This window comes from Symphalangus syndactylus, chromosome 5, assembly GCF_028878055.3.
Source record: "Symphalangus syndactylus isolate Jambi chromosome 5, NHGRI_mSymSyn1-v2.1_pri, whole genome shotgun sequence".
In the NCBI taxonomy this organism is placed as follows: Eukaryota; Metazoa; Chordata; class Mammalia; order Primates; family Hylobatidae; genus Symphalangus; species Symphalangus syndactylus.
In genome coordinates, this window is record NC_072427.2 from 12,329,699 (window position 1) to 12,357,073 (window position 27,375).

Here is a 27,375-nt window from a genome sequence, read left to right on the forward strand (position 1 = left end):
TAATTGGAAGTAAAGCACTCCTCAACAAGTGTAAAAGAACATAAATTAAAACAAACTGTCTCTCAGACCACTGTGCAATTAAACTAGAACTCAGGATTAAGAAACTCACTCAAAACCGCTCAACTACATGCAAACTGAACAACCTGCTCCTGAATGACTACTGGGTACATAATGAAGTGAAGGCAGAAATAAAGATGTTCTTTGAAACCAACAAGAACAAAGACACAATATACCAAAATCTCTGGGACACATTCAAAGCAGTGTGTAGAGGGAAATTTATAGCACTAAATGCCCACAAGAGAAAGCAGGAAAGATCTAAAATTGACACCCCAACATCACAATTAAAAGAACTAGAGAAGCAAGAGCAAACACATTCAAAAGCTAGCAGAAGGCTAGAAATAACTAAGATCAGAGCAGAACTGAAGGAGATAGAGACACAAAAAACCCTTCAAAAAATCACTGAATCCAGGAGCTGGTTTTTTGAAAAGATCAACAAAATTGATAGACCGCTAGCAAGACTAATAAAGAAGAAAAGAGGGAAGAATCAAATAGATGCAATAAAAAATGATAAAGGGGATATCACCACCGATCCTACAGAAATACAAACTACCATCAGAGAATACTATAAACAACTCTATGCAAATAAACTAGAAAATCTAGAAGAAATGGATAAATTCTTCGACACATACACCCTCCCAAGACTAAACCAGGAAGTAGTTGAATCTCTGAATAGACCAATAACAGGCTCTGAAATTGAGGCAATAATTAATAGCTTACCAACCAAAAAAAGTCCAAGACCAGATGGATTCACAGCCAAATTCTACCAGAGCTACAAGGAGGAGCTGGTACCATTCCTTCTGAAACTATTCCAATTAATAGAAAAAGAAGGAATCCTCCCTAACTCATTTTATGAGGCCTGCATCATCCTGATACCAAAGCCTGGCAGAGACACAACAAGAAAAGAGAATTTTAGACCAATATCCCTGATGAACATCGATGCAAAAATCTTCAATAAAATACTGGCAAACCAAATCTAGCAGCTCATCAAAGAGCTTATCCACCATGACCAAGTGGGCTTCATCCCTGGGATGCAAGGCTGGTTCAACATATGCAAATCAATAAACATAATCCAGCATATAAACAGAACCAATGACAAAAACCATATGATTATCTCAATAGCTGCAGAAAATGCTCTTGACAAAATTCAACAACGCTTCATGCTAAAAACTCTCAATAAATTAGGTATTGATGGGACGTATCTCAAAATAATAAGAGCTATCTATGACAAACCCACAGCCAATATCATACTGAATGGGCAAAAACTGGAAGTATTCCCTTTGAAAACTGGCATAAGACAGGGATAGCCTCTCTCACCACTCCTATTCAACAGAGTGTTGGAAGTTCTGGCCAGGGCAATCAGGCAGGAGAAAGAAATAAAGGATATTCAATTAGGAAAAGAGGAAGTCAAATTGTCCCTGTTTGCAGATGACATGATTGTATCTAGAGAACCCCATCGTCTCAGCCCAAAATCTCCTTAAGCTGATAGGCAACTTCAGCAAAGTCTCAGGATACAAAATCAATGTGCAAAAATCACAAGCATTCTTATACACCAATAACAGACAAACAGAGAGCCAAATCATGAGTGAACTCCCATTCACAATTGCTTCAAAGAGAAAAAAATACCTAGGAATCCAAATTACAAGGGACGTGAAGGACCTCTTCAAGGAGAACTACAAACCACTGCTCAATGAAATAAAAGAGGATACAAACAAATGGAAGAACATTCCATGCTCGTGGGTAGGAAGAACCAATATCATGAAAATGGCCATACTGCCCAAGGTAATTTATAGATTGAATGCCATCCCCATCAAGCTACCAATGACTTTCTTCACAGAATTGGAAAAAACTACTTTAAAGTTCATATGGAATCAAAAAAGAGCCCGCATTGCCAAGACAATCCTAAGCCAAATGAACAAAGCTGGAGGCATCACACTACCTGACTTCAAACTATACTATAAGGCTACAGTAACCAAAACAGCATGGTACTGGTACCAAATAGAGATATAGACCAATGGAACAGAACAGAGCCTTCAGAAATAATGCCACATATCTACAACCATCTGATCTTTGACAAACCTGACAAAAACAAGAAATGGGGAAAGGATTCCCTATTTAATAAATGGTGCTGGGAAAACTGGCTAGCCATATGTAGAAAGCTGAAACTGGATCCTTTCCTTACACCTTATACAAAAATTAATTCAAGATGGATTAAAGACTTAAATGTTAGACCTGAAACCATAAAAACCCTAGGAGAAAACCTAGGCAATACCATTCAGGACATAGGCATGGGCAAGGACTTCATGTCTAAAACACCAAAAGCAATGGCAACAAAAGTCAAAATTGACAAATGGGATCTAATTAAACTAAAGAGCTTCTGCACAGCAAAAGAAACTACTATCAGAGTGAACAGGCAACATACAGAATGGGAGAAAATTTTTGCAATCTACTGATCTGACAAAGGGCTAATATCCAGAATCTACAATGAACTCAAACAAATTTACAAGAAAAAAACAATTTATATACAAAAATCAGTAGCATTTCTATACACCAATAACATTCAAGCTGAGAACCAAATCAAAAGCTCAATCCCATTACAACAGCCAAACACACACACACACACACACACACACACACACAAAAAAAAAAAAAAAAAAAAAAAAAAAAAAAAAAAAAAAAAAAACATACCTAGGAATATATTTAACCAAGGAGGTGGAAGATCTCTACCAGGAGAACTACAAAACACCGAAAAAAGAAATCACAGATAACACAAACAAATGGAAAAACATCCCATGCTCATGAACTGGAAGATCAGTATCATTAAAATGACCATACTGCCCATAGCAATCTATAGATTCAACACCATTTCTATCAAATTACCAACATAATTATTTGCAGATTAGAAAAAAGCAATCCTAAATTCATATGGAACCAAAAAGGACACTGAATAGCTGAAGCAATTTTAAGTAAAAAGAACAAAGCCGGAGGCATCGCATTATCTGACTTCAAATGATATTACAAGGCTAAAAATAAAGTTATCAAAAAACAAAAACAGCATTATACTCATATAAAAAAGACACGTAAACCAATGGAACAGAGTAGAGCACCCAGAAATAAACCCACATACCCACAACCAGCTGATCTTCAACGAAGTTGCCAAAAAAAAGCACCAAGGGAAAAGGACACCTTTCAATAAACAGGGCTGGGAAAATTGGCTGGTCATATGCAGAAACATGAAATTGGATCCCTATTTCTCACCATATACAAAAATTAACTCAAGGTGAATTAAAGACTTAAATGTAAGACCTTAATATATAAAGGTCCTATAAGAAAACCTAGGAAAAACTCTTCTGGACATCGACATAGGTAAAGAATTTATAACTAAGACCTCAAAATCAAAACCCCAAACAGACATATGGGGCTTAATTAAACTAAAATCTTCTGCACAGCAAAATAAATAATCAACACATTAAACAGACAATGTACAGAATGGGAAAAAATATTTGCAAATTATGCCTCCAATAAAGGACTAATATCCAGGATCTACAAGGAACTGAAACAACAAGAAAAAAAAATTAACAGGTGGGTAAAGGACATGAACAATTTCTCAAAGCATACAAGTGGCCAAAATAACTATGAAAAAAATGTTCAACCTCACTAATCATCTGGATATTGCAAATTAAAACCACCGTGAGATAATAGTCTTACATAAATCAGATGGCTATTATTAAAAAGTCAAAAAATAACAGATGTTAGCAAGGATGCAGAGAAAAGAGAACACTTATATGCTGTTGGTAGGAAGGGAAATTAGTACAACCTCAATGGAAAAGAGTATGGAGATTTCTCAAAGAACTAAAAATAGAACCACCATTCGACCCAGCAATCCCACTACTGGGCATCTATCTAAAAGGGAAAAAAAATTACATTAAAAACTCACCAGCCAGGCGACGTGGCTCACGCCTGTATTCCCAGCACTTTGGGAGGCCAAGGCAGGTGGATCACCTGAGGTCGGGAGTTCGAGACCAGCCTGAACAACATGGAGAAACAAGTTGTATAAATAAACATGTTAACATAAACAGTAATGTCTACTAAAAATACAAAATTAGCCAGGTGGGGTGGTGCATGCCTGTAATCCCAGCTACTCGGGAGGCTGAGTCAGGAGAATTGCTTGAACTCGGGAGGTGGAGGTTGCAGTGAGCCAAGATCGCGACATTGCACTCCAGCCTGGGCAACAAGAGCAAAACTCCGTCTCATTAAAAAAAAAAAAAATTACCTGCACTCATATGTTTATTGCAGCACTATCCACAACAGCAAAGTCATGGAATCAAACTGTGTCCGTCAATGATTGCTTGGATACAGAAAACATGGTATATATACACTATGGAATGCTACTCAGTCATAAAAATGAATGAAATCATGTCCTGTGAAGCAACCCGGATGCAGCTGGAGGTCATTATCCTAATTAGAATAATACAGAAATCGAAAATCAAATACAGCATGTTCTTCCTCTTATGTGGGAGCTAATAATGGGTACACATGAACATAAAGGTCAAAGTAATAGATACCAGGGACTCCAAAAGTCGGAGTATGGGGTGGGTATAAGGGTTAAAAAAATTACCTGCCAGGAATGGTGGTGCGTGCCTGTAGTCCCAGCTGCTCGGGAGGCTGAGGCAGGTGAATTGCTTGAACCTGGGAGGCAGAGGTTGCAGTGAGCTGAGATCAAGTCACTGCACTCCAGCCTGGGTGACAGAGCAAGACTCCTTCTCAAAAAAAAAAAAAAAATTACCTGCTGTGTACGTGTGAACTATTTGGGTGATGGGTACACACCAAGCCCAAATCTCACCATTATGCATTATATCCATGTAACAAACCTGCACATATACCCCTTCAATCTAAAATAAAAAATAAAATGAAACAGGATCGTTCTGGACAAACAGTAATTGCACATTCATCAAAATGTTTTCTGTGCTGCATTTGGTCCAGAAGATTTTTTTTTTGCTACTTATCACCCCAGAAGGCTATAAAATGTCATCCAAAGAAGCAGCAGAGACTGGGAGCGGTGGCTCACACCTGTAATCCCAGCACTTTGGGAGGCCAAGGCAGGAGGATCACCTGAGGTCAGGAGCTTGAGACCAGCCTGGCCAACATGGCGAAACCCCGTCTCTACTAAAAATACAAAAATTAGTCGGGTATGGTGGCATGTGCCTGTAATCCCAACTACTTCGGAGGCTGAGGCAGGGAAATTGCTTGAACCCAAGAGGCGGAGGTTGCAGTGAGCCAAGATCGTGCTTTTGCACTCCAGACTGAGCAACAGCTCAAAAAAAAAAAAAAAAAAAAAAGGAAGCAGAGGGCATCTGAGAAGCATTGCAAGGACACGACTAGAATCCTCAGTTCTTGTTCTTTCTGCATTGCCTGTATGAACCCGAGTGATTCACGCTTCTCATTTCTCACAGGTGTGGTTTGCAGATCTTCCACCATCCCCTCACTACTGGGACGAGCTGTAATTTAGCAAGGCTAGTAAATGTCTGATGCCCAGAATATGTGTCCTTAATTGTCCCTCCCAGGCCCCACCACAAAGGGATTCTCATCTCTAACCCTGGGATGCTTAACCTCATTATGAAGCATCGGTGATAACTTTTGCCATCACTTCTTTTTTCCGATGTTTTTAAAACCAGGATTTATAACTCGCAAACAGGTTTGCTCTTAATGACTTAATCATTCAAATGCTGTTTTGGCTGAGGATACCTCCTAGTATGTGATAACCAGGGCTGTCTTCATTTACAGGATCAACCAAATGTTGTTTTGATTTAATGTGACTCTTGCATGCAACATTGTACTAAATACATGTCAACTGACTGGCATATCATAGGGACTGCCTTAATAAAGGTTGCTTATCATCTCACATGTGATAGGGCTCAGCTGGCTTTAAAGTGCCTACTTATCTGCAGGTGAGAGCGATAGAAATCATGTGTGAGGTGCTGAACAAATTAGGGCAGTGGCTCTCCAACTTGAGTGTGTATCTGCATCACCCGGAGGGCTTGTTAAACCATAGATTTCTGACCCCCTGCTCCCAGAGACCCTGATTTATTAAGTCTGAAAAGGGACTTAGGAATTTGCATTTCTAACTGGTTCCCAGGTGAAACGAATGCTGCCGTTCTGGGGAACCATACTTTGAAAAACACTCTCTTAGAATTATTCAATAACAGTATCACTTGCCCAGTTTGACCACAGCAACTTTTTTCCTCCTTTTGAAAAAAATCAGCAGTCGTTTTGTTTAAAGACAGCAAACTAAATGATGAGTTAAATGTATTATTTACTATAGTAGTGGCACCAACATTCTGCAATATCATGCAATTTCTGCCAAGGTTGCTTCATGAATGAAATACAAAAGCTGAATCGGCAAATTAAAGTCAATTCGAATATTTGAGAGCTTACTCTGAGCAAGGCACTGTGGTATGAACCCGAAAAGAACTAAGACCCTGTTTGCTTTTAGGAAAACCTACAATGTGGAGACCTTACCTTATGGGTCCTCTGAGAGTCACACTAGTAAAATCCTCACACAATGGACGGGATTCACACCAGCTGTGGGAGGAAACCAAGAGATCGTTAAGGACCATAGGGGCAAAGAGTTTGAGAATATTTGACACTGAATCAGTATGATACGTTAGCAAAGGAGACAGGTGATAATATAGAAAGCAATGCCCTGATCCACTGTATCATCTTCTGTTGGGAGAAAGAACACATGGACAGAAGAAAGATGGCCAGCACAGACAAGGAAATTCAACAACACTGACTTTCTAACTCTTCCCATAGAAGGGTCTTCTCTGCCTCTAACAGATAAGGCCGTACAGTAGAAGTGGATCCATTTGAGAAGCCTATGCTGATGCTAGTAATACATTTTGTTAATTTACCTAGTAATTCCCATCTCTACCCTTGATTCATGCAGACTTCTGACCATACCAGTGTCTGAGCCTGCCAGTGTATAATTTGTTCATAACTTGCCATTCGGCTCATCTTTTAAAACTTGGTGGAATTGGCTATCATCAGAAAGCATCCTTAAGAACTATATGGTCTGGAGTACTTAGAAAATTGATTTCCTGGGCTTCTGAGGCTAAGAACCAGGGTCTAGAATGTGCTGACCTAGCTCAATGTGCAGAGGTGGCAGGTAGACTCAGGTGGCAAGTTGGCAGCCGGCCTGCAGACTGATAATGTCCCAACCTGCCTTATGCTTCTTGAAAATGAAACCCTATTCATAAATAGAAAGAAGACACAGACACAAATAGCGATAAGCATCATAATGGATGTTTACAAGTAAGTGATACAGGGGCTCAACAGGAGATTCAATTGTTTCAGAGTACCTGCAAAGACTTCACATGGAAGATAGCATTTGAGATGTACTGAAAAGGACACAACAACTCTCTACAGGCAAAGATGGAGCGGTTAAGGTCCCAGACAGAGGGACCAGTCAAGCTCTTATAATTCCATTTGCATACTACTTGGTTAGGACAAATGGTTATTTGGCCAATATCACGCTATGTTCTGGAGGACTTGGAAAGCTTTCTGCTTGAGGGCTACTGGTTTTATCATGAATGATCTCAAAGGGTCTTTTTGAATGCCTGTATTTTTCCTTGGTCACGCCTCACTCCAGCATGATTTGGAGTGAGGCAGAGAAGGAGAATCTACCAAGAAACTAAAAATTATACAACTCAGCTGACTCATCGAGGAAATCACAGCGACATTCCAGGAGGTAGATATAACAGGAAAGATTTTAACTAGTAACAGATGCAGATGTTTGTTCTTTATTATATTTCCAACTACAGGAGTTCAAATATGATGATAGGTCCCTGGAGGTTTGTGTCAACTTAGAGAAAGCACAAAACCATTCATTAAATTTTTCTGGCTTAATTTTTAAGAAATTTGGGGACCTCAGCTTGGATCTGCTTTAAAACCAAGACTTGAGGGGTGGGATTTGTTGGAGAAACAATTTCCAAACTGAATGAAATTCTCAAATTCTTAAAGGATCTTCTGAACATTGTATTTGGCAACTTTCATCATTTCTAGAGGAAAGTAGTGTAGACCAACAGTTAAAAACTTATACTTGGGACTCATACTATCTTGTGTTTAAAACCTTGCTCTACCACTTTCTAGTTGTGTGTACTTGAGCAATTTTCATAACCTTTATGAGCCTTGCTTTCCTTATCTATAAAGTGGGATCATAATAGTACCTCCCTCAAAGGGTTGTCAAATTAATTAGGGTACTATATATCTATTAATAACTACAGTAATTATCTGGGGGAGAGGGAAGACAGCTTGAGATGTCTGTGTGATTTTGAGCAAGTTACAGATACAGGCTTGCTAGAGCTGATGAGGAGCCAAGGAAGCTTTTGGTTCAATTTACAGATAATGAAATGAAGTTCAAGAGAAAGCCAAGGTCACAGACATTCTTTATAGCTGGGTGAAGACCAAGATCATAGTACTGAGCAGGATTCTCTTAATTGCTCAGTACCCATTTCGTTAATAGCCTACCTCTTCTAGAAAAAATGCTTGGGTTTTTTAACACTACTATGCAAATTAACTTGGTGCAGATTGATACTGTAACTGCCCAAGGGGTTCTTCCTGTCCACTGAATAAAGAAAGACCATGACATTATAGTGGAGAAAGAGTTTAGTAGACACAAGGCCATGCATATCACAAGGGAGAAAGAGTTCGTACTCAAATCGTGTTGTTCAAAGCTTGTAGTTAGGGGTTTTTTAACGGCAGTTTGGGAGAAGGGGTGGGAATGGCCAGGTAACAGGTGCTTACTGCTGATTGGTTGGGGCAGAGATGAAATCACAGGGGGTTGATGCTGTCCTCCTGCAGGCTGGATTGCTTCTGGATGAGGCCACAGGAGTGGGGTTGTTGGTCCAGGTGCAGCCATTGGGTCCAGGTGGAGTCGTAGAGGTCAGACATGCAAAAAATCCTGGAAAGACATCTCAAAAGGCCAATCTACAATAGCGGTGTTATTTACAGGAGTAATTGAAGGAAGTTGTATATCTTATAACCTCTGAATAATTTCTGCACTTTAGCAGGACCCAGGCTCCTCTCCTTCCCTCAGCCTGGAGGCCTCCTATTAGTTTTACAAAAGCAGTTGAGTTTTGGGCAAGGCCTATTATCATTTAAAATGAAGCCTAAATGTCTTCCAAAGTTAGCCTGGCCCTGTAGCCCAGGAACAGTTAAGGAAAAGGCAAGATGGAGGGTGGGTTAGCTTAGCTTACAGTTACAATTTTCTCACTGATACAACTTTTGCAAAGGCTGTTTCGATACCCTAAAAATCCACAACCCTTGTCGTGTTCCCTTTCAGAGCCCTTCAGCTGCTCCCTTTAAACTTTCATCTCTTCTTCCCACCCGCCCTGAGCACACAGTTCTGCTTCTAGTGTGTATTTCACACACACATACAAAATGCTCAATCCATGAAACCTTTAATTTATGCCCTTTTCATAAACTATTCTGCACTGGTTTTCCTCTTTGCCTCTTCTCTTTTTGCCTCATTTGCCTTTCTGAACTTTTCATCTCTTTTCCACGAAGGAGGGAGTAGACAGTAGGGTCCAATACTGGAGCGAGGATCTAAAAACTAAATATTGGCTGTTGGCTTTTGTGTTCTGAAAGTCTTAGTTTGGTACTCAATTTCTTTATCTTATTTATTCTGCCACCGTCAGAGGCGTTTGAACCAGAGTGACTCCATCTTGAATAGGGGCTGGGTAAAATGAGGCTGAGACCTACTGGGCTGCATTCCCAGGTAGTTAGGCAGTCTTAGTCACAGAATGACATAGGAGGTCAACACAAGATATAGGTCACTTTTATCAGACCTTGCTAATAAAACAGGTTGCAGTAAAGAAGCCAGCCAAAGCCCACCAAAGCAAAGATGGTGATGAAAGTGACCTCTGGTTATCCTCACTGCTCATTATATGCTAATTATAATGCATTAGCATGCTAAAACACTCCCACCAGTGCCATGACAGCTTACAAAGGCCATGGCAATGTTTGGACCTTACCCTAAATGGTCTTAAAAGGGGAGGAACCCCCAGTTCCAGAAATTGCCCATCCCTTTCCGGGAAAACTCATGAATAAGCCACCCCCTGTTTAGCATACAATCAAGAAATAATCATAAAAATGGCCAGCCAGCAGTCTTCAGGGCTGCTCTGTTTATAGAGTAGCCATTCTTTTATTTCTTTAGTTTCCTAATAAACTTGCTTTCACTTTGTGAATTCGCAGAATTCTTTCATGAGCAAGGTCCAAGAACCCTCTCTTGCCGTCTAGATTGGGAACCCTTTCCAGTAACACCGCTAACAACTGCTTTTGCTAAATCATGGTGTTACCTCTGCAATCTTACAAACACTTCCTCATCTGAGTAGACTACTATGAAACATTTGTTGGCAACCCCTGCTTCTCTAAAGTCCTCTTCCCACTTCATCTATCCTATTTTCTTCTTACTTCTCTGGCTGCTTGTTTTCCATATCAGCAATAAGGCTGTTTTCTTTTTTATCATTCATGTGTTCACTGGAATAGCAGTGTTCATTTCCTCCAATAACTTTTCCTCTGCATTCACAACTTGGCTAACTGTTTGATACGAGAGACCTAGCTTCTGGCCTATCTCTGCTTTTGACATGCCTTCCTTAGTAAGCTTAATCAATTCATGGAATACTATGCAGCCATGAAAAGGAACAAGATCATGTCCTTTACTGGGACATAGATGAAGCTGGAAGCTGTTATCCTCAGCAAACTAACACAGGAACAGAAAACCAAACACAAAATGTTCTCACTTATAAGAGAGAGCTGAGCAATGAGAACACATGGACACAGAGAGGGGAACAACACTTACTGGGGGCTGTCAGGGGAGGGCAGGGGGTGGGGATGGCATTAGAAAAAGAGCTAATGGATGCCTGGCTTAATACCTAGGTGATGGGTTGATGGGTGCAGCAAACCACCATGGCACACGTTTACCTATGTAACAAACCTGCACATCCTGCACATGTACCCCAGAACTTGAAAATAGTGAGAGATGTAGTACTCTTCCTTTCCCTTGAACACTTAATTGGCCTAATTCCAATATTGTTATGTCTCAAGGAAGTAGGAGGCCTGGGGAGAGGGAGATAGAGGGGGCAACAACCCCCATCGTAATATGCACACCATTCATTAATCACTTTTGCTGTCTTATATGGGCATGGTTTGTGGCACCTCAAAACAACTGCAATAGTAACATCAAAAGTCAGCGATCATAGATCACCATAATGGATACAATAATAATGAAGTAGGTTGAAATATTGTGAGAATTGCCAAAATGTGACACAAAGACATGAAGTGGGCAAATGCTGTTAGAAAATGGTGCCAGTGAACTTTCTCAATATAGGGTTCCGACAAACCTTTAATTTGTAAAACACACACACATACACACAATATCTGCGAAGCAAAATAAAGCGATGTCCAATAGAACAAGGTATGTTTGTACTCATTGTAAACACAAGTTGGATATTGTCTCTCTCTGTGCAAATGCCCTGTGGCTCCTTTACATGATGAAATGTCCACTTTTTGGCAAGGTCTACAAGCCTATGGATGTGGTTCCTTGTTCCTTTGGGCTATTTCCATTATTGTTTGACGAAAACATAGTAGTCCTTATAGATTCTCAGAAATAGCATGCTCCTGCATGCCTTGGTACCGTTTTGCATTTATTTTCTTTACTTAGAATGATATTTGCCTTCCACTCCCACATGTCTGCCTTGCAAGTACCTGGATCTTTCTTTATACACAGTTGACTCTTGAACAATGCAGGGGTTTAGGGGCACCAAACCCCTTGCAGTTGAAAATCTGCATATAATTTTTGATTCCTCAAAAACGTAAATACTAATAGTCTACTGCTGACCAAAAGCCTTACCAGTCACATAAACAGTTGATGAACAAATATTTTATATATGTGTTATATACTGTATTCTTCCAATAAAGTATCTTAGAGAAAAAAATGTTATCAAGACAATCATAAGGAAGAGAAAATATATTTGCTGTTCATTAAGTGGAAGTGTATGTAGATCATTATAAAAATTATCCTCTTCATTTTCATATTGAGTAGGCTGAAGAGAAGGAAGAAGAGGAGGGGTTGGTTTTATTGTCTCAGGAATGGCAGAGGTGAAAAAAAAATCCACAGATAAGTGGATCCATGTAATTCAAACCCGTGTTGTCAAGGGCCAACTGTACGTTCCTTGAAAGCCACTGTGTTCTCACTGGAGAAAACTTGTGGGAATCCTCTTCTGCTACCCTTTGGACACTCGCATAATCTAAGTTGCCTTTCTTACTTTAATTGCGTGCTTGTATCTCCTCATTTAAGAGTGCACATCTTGAAGCAACGAGGGCTCTTTAATTTGAAATCAAAACTAACTCAGCACACTGCACCTAAACACTCAGCAAATTTTGAACACACAAATGAATATAATCTAGTGCCACTGGCTGGCAGGTTACCCAGGTTCATGAATCAGAGTGCTCACCAAGTCACCAAATGCGTTCTTAAAAATATAGATATTGGAGATCATCCCAAGACACACTTAATCAGAATTTCTGAGCTGGAATCCAAGACACGGGTTTCTGACAAGCACCTCCGTTGATTCCCAAGCAGCCAGCAAAAAACATTTGAGAATCATTAATCCAAACCATTTCAGATGCATGATTGCGTTCTCTTATTCTCGAAGACAACTGGTTCTCAACTCTGTTGGGTAAAAATCTGCATTTGTTTGTAGCACCAAGATTGTATAGCGTCATAGACATTGAACTGGTAATGTTGCAGCTATCCACAGATAATTAGCCACTGTTAGTAGTCACATGTGAACCATTTGGTGGATATTGCCATAGTCAAGTTTTAAGTTCCAGGCCTTTGAGCTCTTTGGTACACGTCATGCTGTCTTAGAATAGCCCACAAGATGGCAACCTGATTTCATGAAATGCTGCTGGGGCTATTTCATGGACTTAGCCACAAGGTGACACCATTGCACAGCGTTCTGAGTTGACTAGAAGGCTCCAAAAACTACTTGGACTGTTTTTCCAGTTGAAAAAGCCTCATAACCAAGCTGATTTAAAAGCAAGCTTTACTTTCTCAGAATTTTCTAAAGGTGACTGTTTAAAAGATCACATCCACCATGGGATTTGTGTTGTTTCAGGTAAAACAGTGTATCTCTTGACAGGTTAGTACCTGAAGTGTGAGCAGAAATGTTTTTATAGGTTTGCTTTCTCATAAAGTGAAAAATTTCCATGAATAGGATGACACAATCCATCTTTGTCAATGGTTAATGACTTCAGATGAGGGCTAGATGCAGGCTTTGAAAGGTTTGTAAGGTTTGTAACGATTTGTAAGGCACAAATCCATTCCCCTAGGGTGCGGTCCATCAGGGAACCAAGGACACCAGGAGCTGGAGGCCTTCTGTAAAGCAGCCAGCGGCACTTGCCCAGGGCTCTGACCATTCCCAGGCAAGACTACGGGTCAGCCCTATCAGAGTCTCCAGATTTTTAAGAAGACTGGATATTTTCTTGTGGAGTCTCCCAAATCTCCAATATTGGCAACTAACACCAGTAATTTACAGCAGGACAAACAAAATACAACTGTGAGCCAAATTCAACCTCAGCCTGCCAGCTAGCAGCTTCTGTGTTCCTGGAAGAGTTAGGAAGACCAGAAGTTGGGCTGGAGGGGGTCAGAAGGGGATGACTGGGGGCCAGGACGGCAACAGTTTGCCTTTGGTTTTCTCCCGGGAAAAGTACGTTTAAAAAATCTCTCAAACACTCATCAACGTAAGAGAACACAGATTTTAATGAAAGTATTGTTTTATTCAAAGGAGTCTGCAGAAGAAGTATCCATTATTTGAATTTTTAACTAGTATTAAACATCTCCTTAGATTATTTTTCTTGGCTTTACTGGTGGGGGAACCATGCTTCTACTTGTGCCATAGAAATATTTTCATAAGTAATAATTGCCTTAATATTTCTATGTGACTCATTTAATTTTTTGTCTATATTGGAAATTTGTCATTTTTCCTGATTATGAAAGTAATACATGTCCCTTGGGGACAGGAAGTGGGGGGACCTCAAAGAATATATAAATACTTTATAAACAATAAAAAGTAATTAATATTCCCTTGCAATGCTCCCCCCCTCTCTCATCGTGGTAACAACTTTGTGTGTGATTTTTCAGACTTTTTTCTGTGTATATAAAAATACATCAATATGAGATAAATATGCAAATCTAAGTCTTCATAGTTTTGGGTTTTTGTTACAAAGACATATAATACTGGTTTTTAATTTATCTTTTCATCATTGATGAATTGATTGATATTGATTTGATTCTTCTTGGAAATCATTATCCACAATAGACAGAACAGATCTATGTTCACATTGGAGCCCCACCATTTACTGGTAGCATTAGATGAAATCCTCACCTAGTTTGTATCTTTAATGTAAGTATTTCTGGTATTTCACAATTAAGCATAAGGCTGGCTTTGGTTTAATATGTATAATATTTTTAACATGTTGAGCAAGTGTTCGCCTATCTCTATTGAAATAAAATGATTAATTTAATTTTAAATGGTGCATGGCCATCAACTCATTAAATGCCATCTTGATGTCTGTTGAGATATTTATGACTTTTTCTTGAACTTTCAATATGGTGAATTCTTTTAATAGATTTCCTATGAAGAATCTATTCTTGCATCTTGGTACAAACTTTTCTTCACTGTAGCATATTTTTCTTATAATGTTCTGCTCAATTCTTTGATAGGATGTGAAATTGCACCAAGTTTTATTTCTTCAGTTTTTATGCAGACCTTCTACGATTTGGTATGATTATTATGCTGGCCTTACAAAAATGATTTTGGATGTTTTTTCTTTTGCAATGAAAGATTTAAAATGGCATCAGCATAACCTTTTCTTTAATAATGTGAAAGGAATTTGTATCAGTGGGCCTCGTGCTTTTTGGGATATAAAGCTCTGACAGCTTTCTTAATTTCTTTAAGAAATTTCTTATAGAAATCATCTTAAGTTTTGGGGCGTATTGCAGTCACTTAGAGATTTCTTTCAAAAATGCTTATGCTGAAGCTCAACATAAACAGTTAAATTAGAATATCTGGGGACATGTGCGTACATTAGTTTAGTCTGGTTAAGCTTTTATTTTTGAACCAACCTCCTCCTACTTCCATAATTCTAATGTGCAGCCAGGATTGAGAAATGCTACTTAGATCTCTATCTCTTTTGAGTCAATTTTAATAAGTAAAGACTTCATCTACATTGTCTATGTTTAGTCACTGTTTTTTTATGTGTGCGGCTGAATATATACATGTGTATGTTATATTTGTATGTTAGATTTTCTTTCCAAGTTAGATTTGTCGGTAATTGATCTGGTTCTAAAGATAGAACCAAGCTGGGCATGGTGGCTCACACCTGTAATCCCAGTGCTTTGAGAGGCCAAGGCAGGAGGAGTTCAAGACCAGCTTGGGCAACATAGCAATATCCTGTCTCTAAAGAAATAAAAATAAAAAAAATTCGCCAGATGTGGTGGCATGCCCTGTAGTCCCAGCTACTTGGGAGGCTGAGACAGGATTACCTCTTGAATCCAGGAGGTCAAGGCTGCAGTAAGCTATGATTGCACCACTGCACTCTAGCCTGAGTGACAGAGCAAAACTCTGTCTCTGAAAAATAAATAAATAAAAATTGAGCCAGCTCTAGGATTGATTCATTCTTTTTACTTTTTTAAATCTAATTTATTATGTACTCCTAATCTTAATTAGATTTTTCCTTCTCCTTTTCTTATATTTATTTTTTGTCTTTTTCTTATTGAGCTGGATGTTTAGTTCATTTACTTTTTCACATTCTTATTCAATAATGTCAATGTCTAATCAAAATTTGCCTCCCCACACAGCTTTAGTCATATTCTAGTGTTGTCATTTTTATTTTCGTGATATTTTGGAATTTGAGGTTTAACATTCTTGTTTTTTCTTAACCTAAGATAAATATCAATTTTTAAAATTAATGGTTCAAAAGATTTTGTCGCATTTAAAAATTGTATTCAAATTTTATATTACTTAGATAATTTGTTCTGTAGTTCTCCTTTTAATAATTTTCTGTTCCCTTAATATGGCCAGTTTTTATAAATTTTTCATAGATACATAGAAAAAGTTATATTGTTTGCTATGCACTATCATGTGTTATTTCTCTTTCATAGCCAGTGCTTTTTCTGTTTATTTCTCCTTTTATTTATATCCTGTAGACATTGCCTGGAGTATTGTGATGGTTTTGTAACTTGGTACTTAAAGACTCATGTTCAACATACTTGTGCTACATATTAAATAGTTTATCATCATAAAATGTACTTGTATGTACGTGTTTACTTTTTCTTATCTGATAATAGAATTGAGATTCTTTTTTCTTCATTTTTTTTAAGCCTTCACTTACATGGAGTGTCCACTTATTGTTATGTTTTCAACATTTCTCATTTGTTTTAATTTACCTACGTTTTATTTATTTTAATTAATTTATTTTTTTGACACACGGTCTTTCTGTCACCCAGGCTAGAGTGCAGTGGCACGATCTCGGCTCACTGCAGCCTCCACCTTCCAGGTTCAAGCAATTCTCCTGCCTCAGCCTCTCAAGTAGCTGGGACTACAGGCACACGCTACCAGGCCTGGCTAATTTTTTTGTATTTTTAGTAGAGACAGGGTTTCACCATGTTGGCCAGGCTGGTCTTGAACTGCTGACCTCAAGTGATCCTGCCACCTCTGCCTCCCAAAGTGCTGGGATTACAGGCATGAGCCACCAAGCCTGACCTTTTAATTTCTTATTTTGATATATATTGGGATATAAGCACAGATTTCTTACATGCATCTATTGTGTAGTGGGCTTTTAGTGTACCCATAACTCAAACAGTGAACATTGTACCCAGTAGGTAATTTTGCAAATGTCCCACCTTTCTGAGTCTCCAATGTCTGTTATTCCACCCTGTAGGTCCATTTGCACCCATTGTTTAGCTTCCACTTATAAGTGAGAACATGCAGCATTTGATTCACTGTTTCTTTATTCAGTTAAGATCACGGCCACCCTATCCAAACATGTTGCTGCAAAAGACCTGATTTCATTCTTATTCATGACTGAATAGTATTCCTTGATGTATATATAACAGATTTTCTCTATCCAGTCAACTGCTGATTGATACTTGGTCTGATTTCATCACTTTGCTATTGTGAACAGTGCTGCAATAAATATATGCATGCAGGTATCTTTCTGGTGCAGTGATTTCTTTCTCTTTGGATAGATGCCAGTAGTGTAATTGTTGGGTCAAATGGTAGTTCTATTTTTAGTTATTTGAGAAATTTCTATACTGTTTTCCATTAAGGTTGTAGTAATTTCCATTTCCACCAACAGTGTATAAGAGTTTTCTTTTCTCCACATTCTTGCTAACATCTATTGTTTTTTGACTTTTAATAATGGCCTGACTGGTATAAGATGATATCTCATTATGGTTTTTATTTACATTTCCCTGATGATTAGTAATGTTCAGCATTTTTTCATATGTTTGTTTGTTGGCTGTTTATCTGTCTTTCTTTGAAAAACGTCTGTTAATGTCTTTTGCCCACATTTGCATGGAGTTATTTGGGTTTTTTGCTGAGTTGTTTGAGTTCTTTGTAGATCCTGGATATTAGCCCTTTGTCGGATGCTTAGTTTGCAAATATTTGTCCTCATCTGTAGGTTGTTTGTTCTGCTGATTACTTCTTTTCTTTTGCTCTGCAGAAGCTTCTTAGCTTAATTAAGTCCCATCTGTCTATTATTTTTTTGGTTGTGTTTCCTTTTGAATAAATTATTTGCTTAGGCCAATGTCCAGAAGACTTTTTTCCTAGGCTTTCTTCTATGGTCTTTATAGTTTCATGTGTTACTTTTAGGTCTTTAATCCATCTTGAATTTTTTTGTGTGTATGGTGAGAAGTACAAGTCCAGTTTCATTCTTCTGTATGTGGCTATCCAATTATCCCAGCATCGTTTATTGAATAAGGTGTCCTTTCTCCAGCATATATTTTTGTTTACTTTGTCAAAAACCAGTTGGTTGTAGGTATGTGGCTTTATTTCTGGTTCTCTAGTCTGTTCCACTGATATATGTTTCTGTTTTTATACCAGTACTGTTTTGGTTACTACAGCCTTGTGGTATAATTTGAAGTCAGGTAATGTAATACTTTGAACTTTTTTTTCTTCCTTGAATTGCTTTGGCTGTTCAGGCTTTGTTTTGGTCTAATATGAATTTTAGAAATTTTTTCTAATTCTGTGAAAATTATGTTGGTAATTCAATAGAAATTATGTCAAATCTTTGGATTGCTTTGGGCAGTATGATATGGGTTTTTCTAATTTATGAATATGTGATCTTTTTCCATTAGCTTGTGTCATCTACAACTTCTTTCATCAGTGTTTTGGAGTGCTCCTTGTAGAGACCTTTCGCATCCTTGGTTAATACATTCTATTTTTCTGTAGCTATTATAAATGGGATTGCTTTGTTGAGTCAGTCCTCAACTAGATTGTTATTGGTGTATAAAAATGCTACTGATTCCTGTACATCGATTTTGTATATTGAAACTTTGCTGAATTCCTTTATGAAATCTAAGTATTTTTTTGGCAGAGTCTTTAGGGTTGTCTAGATATAAGATCATTAAGATGGAAATTTTGAAAATATCTAAAATGAATGAAAATGAGATCTTAACATACCCAGATCTGTGGGATATAGCAAAAGCAGTGTTAAAAGGTAAGTTCATACTATTCAATACCTACATCATAAAAGTAGAAAGATCACAAATTGACAACTTAATGTTGAACCTCAAGAATCTAGAAAACAAGAACAAACCAAATCCAAAGTTAGCAGAATAAAAGAAATGACAAAGATCAGATCAGAACTAAATGAAATAGAGATTTATAAAACAATACAAAAGATCGATGAAACAAAAAGTTGAGGTCATTCGAAAAGATAAACAAAATTGATAAACCACTAGCCAGACTAACTAAGAAAAGAAAAGAGAAGATCCAATAAACACAATCAGAGATGAAAAAGGTAATATTACAACTGATACCACAGAAATACAAAAGATCATCAGAGACTATTATGAACAACTATGTTTTCACAAACTAGAAAACCTAGCAGAAATGGATACATTCCTGGAAACATACAACCTCCTGAGATTGAAGCAGAAAGAAATAAAACTCCTGCACAGACCAACACTGAGTAGCAAGATTGAATTAGTAATAGAAAAATCTCCTAACAAAATAAAAGCCCAGGACCAGATGGATTCACAGCTGAATTCTACAAAACAAACAGATAAGAGATAATACCAATCCTTTTGAAACTACTCAAAGAAATTGAAGAAGAGAGAATTCTCCCTATCTCATTCTACAAGACTAGTATCACCTTGACACCAAACCCAGACAAGGACACCACATACAAAAAACCCACAGAACTACAGATCAATATCCCTGATGAACATAGACCCAAAATCCTCATCCAAATACTAGAAAATTAAGTCCAACAGCCTATCAAAAATATAATACACCGTGATCATGTGGGATTTATCCCAGGGATGTAAGGATTGCTCAACATATGAAAATTAATAAATGTGATACATCACATAAACAGAATTAAGGACAAATACCATATGATCATTTTGATATATGCAGTAAAATTTAGCATCGTTCATGATAAAAATCCTCAACAAACTAGGTATAGAAGAAACATGCTTCAATATAATAAAGGCAATATACAATAAATCCACAGCCAATATTAACTTAATGGGGAAAAGTTGAAAGCATTTGAGAACTAGAACAAGATAAAGATGCTTATTTTTCACCATTCTTATTCAACATAGTACTAGAATCCTCACCAGAACAATCAGGCAAGAGAGGGAAATAAAAGGCATCCAAATTGGGAAAGAGGAAATCAAATTATCCATGTTCACTGATATGATGTTGTACAATTTAAATAATTTGGTTTTAATTGTAGATAAAATCTGAAGAATTGTAAAAGCTGTTCAACACTTTTATTTAATGATTTAATAGATATTCTTGACCTGAATAAAAGAAGATAGTGATTATAAATTTTTATAAATGTTATATAGAAAATAACAGCAATGAGATACATTTACAGGATAAGTTACATTCTTAAATGTTTCCATTCTTATCACGACAGAATGAAATGCAACGAATTAGGTAATCATCACAAGTGCTTCCCCAAACCTGCAAAGTAAATGTAAGGAAAGCAGGATGAACGAAATGGTAAAGATAATGGCCGAATTTTGAATTGTTAGATGGTTTAGGGGTGAAGTGCATAGGCTCTGAGGCAGGCTGCTTGACTTGAAGCTCATCTTTGTTGTCTGCTCTTGGGAAAATTACTTTTGCTATCTAATGGCTGCGTACCTCAGTTTCCTCATCTATAATATGGGGATGAAAATAGTACCTAGCACATAGAAATCTCTCGAGAATTACATGTTATTCTTTTTATGAGGTTAAGAGTTCTTTGAAAAAAATTATAAAAAGAGGATAAAAACACAAATATGTTTGTTGACAAATGAGAAAAAGTATAATAACATACGGAAAAGTTTATTTTAATTAAAGGCATAATTTTTAAACAAAATTAATGTAACATTATCAAGAAAACAATCCTACATAGAGCAATGAAAGTTGAAAAACAGTTGAAAATTTTGTCAAAATATTATCTGTAATAAAGTTTTCCATCTAACTGCTCCTCCCTGTACTTCCCTGCTCTCATATCTGCAAAATACTGTCTTGTTTGTACATTTCCTTCACATTTGTTGCCTCCTCCTCCCCACAGACATTTTGGCAGTCAGGCAAGTAAGTATATTTCTCATTTTACTAAGAAGAAAGCAGAGGATCGAGAAATTAAATAATTTGTCAACTAGCACACAGCTGAGAAATCTCTGAGCCTGGATTGTTTGTGATCTTAACATGTTGCTTTCAGTAGAACGATACCAATCTAGACTTGAATTGTCATAAAAAGTTAAGTTTATGTTTTAAATGCTATGGGTAAGGAAGGCAGCAAAATGCACATACCAACTCAGAAAAATCTTAGGTAAAAGTTTATAAGCATTTAACACGTGCAGTGTTAATTGAACTAATCTGGGACAATTCAGTTACTGGAAGCTATTCAAGTTTAACTTCATCCAATAATATTTTCAGGGAGAGGGGCTGAATGGTTAACTTAGATTTCTGACAGTTACAAATTATACTTAATTGACTTAAAACTCTGATTCGCTAGGCCTATCATTTCATGCTTGTGGGACAAGGTAAATTAAATAATTCTCAGTTATTTTAGACCCGTAGAAAATGTTGTAGCTGTACTCTTAAGTTGTAGTGAGCAATCAACTCAGACCTGGTGTAAAATCTGGGCTAAGGAAGATGTTCATTATGTTTTACTCTTTTGATTTTTATGTGAGACCATTTTTGCCTTTAAAGTCTTACGTGTTTCTCATTCTCTACTTCTCGGTGTTCTGACTTGCCTAAATCAAGCAAAAGTTTCTGCATCTACAAAACCAAGCAAGCCCCAACCATGTTTACATTCTTTTCTGCATATTTCTTTGGCCAGCAGCACCTCAGCACTGAAGAGTGTTCAAGAGTAAACATCATTCTTTACATAGAGTCCAAGAAGAGGCAACCCAAGCAAATATCATGTGACTAGAAGTCTTTGAAAGCCAATATTTAGTAACCTCTTGTGTTCTTCACTTTCAAAATATTTGTCTCTGGAAATAATGTGAGAACGAGTTTGTCAAGGGGAAGTCAAAGTGGACAAAACTCAACTCTCAAATATTTCTCTCTATGGGTACCTAAGTAGGGGCTGTGAGTTGAACAGATCAAAGAGGCTACCTACAGCACCTGCGGTTCTTTTGCAAAGAACAAAGACTGTAATCTGAGATTCAAACTCTATACCTCAGTCACATTTGGTAGAGGAAGAAAACCTTGGGGTTTCAGTTTGGGGAATTTTTAGAGGATATAAAATTATGTGACATCAAGACAAAAGTACACATTGCCAAATTTAATTACAATTTTGGTATTTAAGTTCAATATTTTAAAAGTAAAAAGAAACCTTTTGATAATAATAAAAATAGATACTTGCTGTCAGACTTGTTTTTTAGACAGTGAAATGTTGAATGTTGACTGTTTAAATAAAGCACAGACATTACATTTACATCAAAATTTAAATAACTTTTTAAAATGGATGATAGAATAAGTTTAATAGAACACATTCTTTAAAGCAAACTAAAGATTTATTAAAGGACTATTAAAGTCTGCTCAGATGGTTGACAAATTCAAAATTACAACCAGATACAGACAGGTGGTCAATTATTTGAATTGCAAACTGAATTCAAACCCATTTATATTATTATTCCTGACAGTAAAGAACATAACATACTTACGTTTTTGAGAGGAGAGTTAAAATTATCTTCCCAGACTTAATACAAGTTTAAAAATTAAAAATAAATCCAATCTAAATACATAGTTAATATTACCACTAGAAATATGAATCATTAACTAGTACTTTGTAACCCAATAATTCACAAGAATTCATTCACTCAACTGATCTTTAATGAGCACCTACTATATGTCAGGTTCAGTGCAAGGGGCATGGGTAGAGTGTTGAACAAAGAAGATAAAATCCATTTTATCCTGGAGTTGGGAGTCTAGTTGGGGAGGAACAAACAAGCAGAGAGCCACAAGACAGAGAGTTAAATGCTATGATGAGAGAAGGACTGAGTTTACCGAGGGGTACCCAACCCATCCTGTAGAGTCAGAGAAGTGGCAGACTAGTGAACTGTTTGGGTCTATGGGTTGTCAGGAGGTAACCAAGTGAAGGGGAAAATCTTTCCATGCTTTATGTCCTTTGGAAGGGCCAAAACCAGCCTCACCATTAAGTAAGCTCTGTGAATTAGTAAAAAGGCCTTCTCTTAGTGAGGAGCTTGGTGCTGATACACTATGGCTCTGCTTTTGACCAAGAGGCTTATTTAGATTTAAGCAAGAAGAGAGGGTACAAAGAGAGATGTAGTTGGGTCCCCAAATGCCTGGAGTTAGAGGGATCTGTATCCTCAAAGGCTCCTCTCCAGGCATGGAAAGTAGGCTGTATTCCAGATGTTCATGTTCAAAGGGGCTTGGAGAATTCTGTCTGATTTGTAATGAGATGATGGTAACAAAGAAGCACGTTTATCTTGGCTTTAGTGAAACTCAACAAAAAGAGTCTATTGAACAGGTGCAGCCAGCACCTGGGAGACATGAAGCATTGATTGTAGGGAGAAGGCAGAAAGTTCTAGACTGTATAGAAAGGAGATCATCAAGAGATGTACAAATACCCTTGTAACAATAACCTTACAAGGGTTCAGTGGATTCCTCTGTCTAGCCCAGAAAAAGTCAGCAACCAAGGATCATTTAAGAGCCCTTGGGAATCCTTAGTGGGCCTGGGGAAGGAAGAGAAGATGGGACAAATCAGAGGGAAGCTGCTCAACTTTGTTCTATTTCAGTTGTGTTTTTGCTTATGCTTCACTGAACAAAAGCTGATTTGGCTTTAAAAATTTTTGAAAGCCTCAGATGCAGTTGTCCAGGCATATCTCTTAGCTTGGTTGTCTAGTAGGTGTGAATCCTTGGGGAATGTAACCTCTGTGTGCTTAGTGTTCTCTTGTGAGAATTTAGATAATAACGCCTACCTTAATGGGGTTGTTGTGAGGATTATATGAGCAAAGCCATGAAAATTGTTTCACAAAGGCCAGGAACGCTACCAGGTGTGGTTGTGTAGATTGGGCACTGTAAAACCCTGGGAGGAGTCTGAGGGTGCCTTGCTGAATTCTGAAGTTCAAAATCTGCATATCTGTATATGTTGGCTCTGGCAGGCATGTAGTAAGAAGGTGATAACTGGTACCCATTGTGAGGATGACAGGCAGAAACCTGTTATAAGAGTAGAGTAAACATAGAGAAAAGATAGAAGACAGCTATAATTGGATGGTAGGTAGTAAAATGATGGCCGGGGCACAACCCACCCACACCAATACTGAGCTAGGCAAAAAATTAACCCAGGCCTCATGGGTTGGTGTATCTGAGCCCAGCTCGAGAATGATGTAGGACAGAGCTGTTCTGGCAATGCTATATACTCAGAGGCCTCAGTGCTTGCTTCTAGGTAACCTTCTGCTAATATTCCCTTGGGGAAGAGTGTGACACATTTTTTGCTCTTGTTTTTTTGCTCTTGTTGCTCAGGCTAGAGTGCAGTGGTGCAATTTCATCTCACTACAACTTCTGCATCCCAGGTTCAAGCAATTTTCCTGCCTCAGTCTCCAGAGTAGCTGGGATTACAGGCGCCTGCCACCACATCCAGTTAATTTTTGTATTTTTAGTAGAGATGAGGTTTCACCATGTTGGCCAGGCTGGTCTTGAACTCCTGACCTCAGGTGATCCACCTGCCTTGGCCTCCCAATGCACTGGGATTACAGGCGTGATCCACCGTGCCCTGCCAATATGAATGATTTCCATTGAGCTTTGAAATCCTAATAGACAAGGGTTCTATGGAATTGAAAGCTGGAACAGTGGCATTTTTGATGTTGTAGGGGAAACCCAGACGTGAAAGGTGACCCTTCTGAATCCAGTGTCAGCAGGCTAGCATGGCTATCCGGATCACAGGTATCAGAAAGCCACTACCATCATGAGCACTTTGTGGTTTACACTGGCAGGTTACCAAGGCCACTGGTAGCAGATGCATTAGGTCTTTGCCTAAATGACCTGGCTTCTTTTGCAGTAATCAGCAAACTTTCTCTTGCAAAGTTTCTATTTCAACAAATTATTTCACTCTCAGAACAAGTTCACAATGAGAGTGAGAGGAAAAGATTAAAAGTAAGGAAATTTTCAACAGAGATTACACTCACAGTCTATTTTCCATGTATTTGGATTAAACAAAATGCATTTACAATTAATCTGAGATGGTAGAAGAAGAAATAAGATATATGTGTTGCTTCAATCACAGCTCGGTTTTCCTCCTAATATTACCTTCCACTTTACTGGGCTTTCCCACAAAATGTTAGAAATGAAACATCACTCCGGTGGAGGTACTGATACTTTGAATTTGTGTACGCCTGTGTTTAAAATGCCAACCGGCAGTGATCATTTGAAAGTAAGCATGACCTTCTGAGATTATAAGACCTTGAAGAGCAGAATCTTCACAAGGTTGGTCTTTAAAAAAAGAAATAATCATTTTGTTTTTGTTGCCATGAAATGACTTTAAATTTGATCCAGTTTAATACCTTTATTTAAAGATATGAAAATATAAGATCCAGGAATGGGAAGTAATTTCTGTAAAGTTCGGACATAAGACCTGCTGGAAGACAATCTTGCATGGGTATTTTGCATTTTTGCACATCTTGTGAGAAGAAACATTGAGGGTCTTCATTTTGTACTATCATTGAAAGGATGTTTGTTCAGCCTTGGAAGAAAGAGATAGAACTTTTCACAAGCAAAGGCCACACATGCTTACTCCTCATTATAAAAAGTTTAGATATCTTCAGCTCAGGGTTTCTTTCCTATGATAAGGGCACCTTATGTGCATGAAGCTATCTGGTCTCATTTGCACTGCCCCATGGGACTTGGTGGACAAGGGAAACTGATGCAAATAATGTTGCTGCTGATGATGCTTGCTGTGCTGTGAGTTAAATAGTCTTTTGTCTCTGACCCAGGAGTCTTGTGTTTTCTATCAACATCCATGAAACTGTGCAGGCTGATTTGTTAGCTTTCGAGTAGGATAAAATCTCAGACCCTTCACAATTATTGATCGGAGTAAAGGCCTGGAGCAGGAATTCTGATTCATGACTGGCGCTGTGGTGTTCGCTATTTAATATGAGGTTTGCAAACTGGTGTTTTTACTGAAGAATCTTTTCTAAATGAGTGAAACATGCCCACCCCCAAAACATACAGGAATGTTCCAACCTCAAACAGGACACAGATTGTGTGATTCTATGGAGAAATTATGATATTTTCAAACTCATCCTAGTGTCTTAGCTTGCAAACCAAGAAAGAAATGGAAATCCTGGTAATGTTTCTAGGATTTCCTCATTGGCATTGAGGTCAGGAGCCTGTACTCCTTCCTCTTCCTTCATACCAACAGCACTGGTATACTTTATTTCTATGGAGAGAGTCTATGGTTTATTTCTCTTTTCCCCATCCCTCCTTCTCATGTATGTTCAATTCAAATTCTTTTAAAGTCACTTTTTGCTCATAAGAACATATTTATCTCCTCCATTGTTCCACCTAGGAGTGTTCATTCTAGGTTTTTCTTCATTTTCATTGTTGACCCCAATGCTGCTGCCACCACCATTGCTGCCCTGAGTAAGAAATCTCCTCCTCCTGATTGCTATTCTCCTGAGCACACCTGTCATAAATCCTGTGGACTTCATTTGCCTTTGATCCTCTCTGACTTCCTGCTTGGTATTCAGAGCAGCAGAAAGGATGCCTTTCTGTTTCATCACCTTCATCCTGTCTGCTCAAATAGGAATGCACCCTTTTATCAACATGCCTCACAGCTTGCCCCGACTCTGTCATTTCAGGGAAGAGATCTGACTGGTGAAGAACAAGGAAATCAGAGCTGCTGCGCTGAGAAAAACAAGAGCTCTTGAGGTGATTGTAAGGATTTTCTAGGAATAATGAGGGAAGATTGGATTGTGCACAGGCGACTGTACTCCTTGGCATTCAAGAAACATCTTAGTTGGGGAACATACACCCGCCCAGGCTAATAAACACTTAAGCGTCGGTTTCAAGGACAGACAATAATTCAGGCTCTTGTACCCAAAAGCAAAATCATACTGATGATCATTACGGAATTTCTTCTTCTCTTTCAAATCCATTTTTGAACAGGTGCACACTCTATCCCCTGGCTCTCTTAAGAGCCATGAACATTTAATAAACAGAGAGAAAACTCAGAATTGCAGATGATGTTAGGGCATGGTCACAGACACCTCAAACTAGATTTTTACATGAGCCAGGAATATTCCATGGGAAACAAAGGCAGCTACTTTTTTATGTCTGGTAGTAATTTTATTCATTTTACATGTAACTTTTCTTTCCAAAAGAATATATCACTCCCCTTGCCAAAAAGAATGAATAATCCTTTTGGAGAGAAAAGTTACACGTAAAATGTGATTTTACATGTATACATTAAATACACACACACACACACACACACACACACTCACCTTACTGCTATCTCCTTTTGAAGAAAGGAAGTTCAATAGATGTTGCTAGCCTAGACAACACC

General features: G+C 38.0%; 1 long non-coding RNA gene across 1 annotated transcript in view; it reads left to right on the forward strand.

Moving 5' to 3' along the window:
- The first annotated feature begins 24,696 nt into the window (after positions 1-24,696).
- LOC134736764 (uncharacterized) overlaps positions 24,697-27,375 on the forward strand; it is a 210,321-nt gene continuing 207,642 nt past the window's right edge. The window contains exon 1 of the long non-coding RNA XR_010120999.1: positions 24,697-24,755. This is a non-coding gene — a long non-coding RNA (uncharacterized lncRNA). The remainder of the gene's footprint in view (positions 24,756-27,375) is intronic.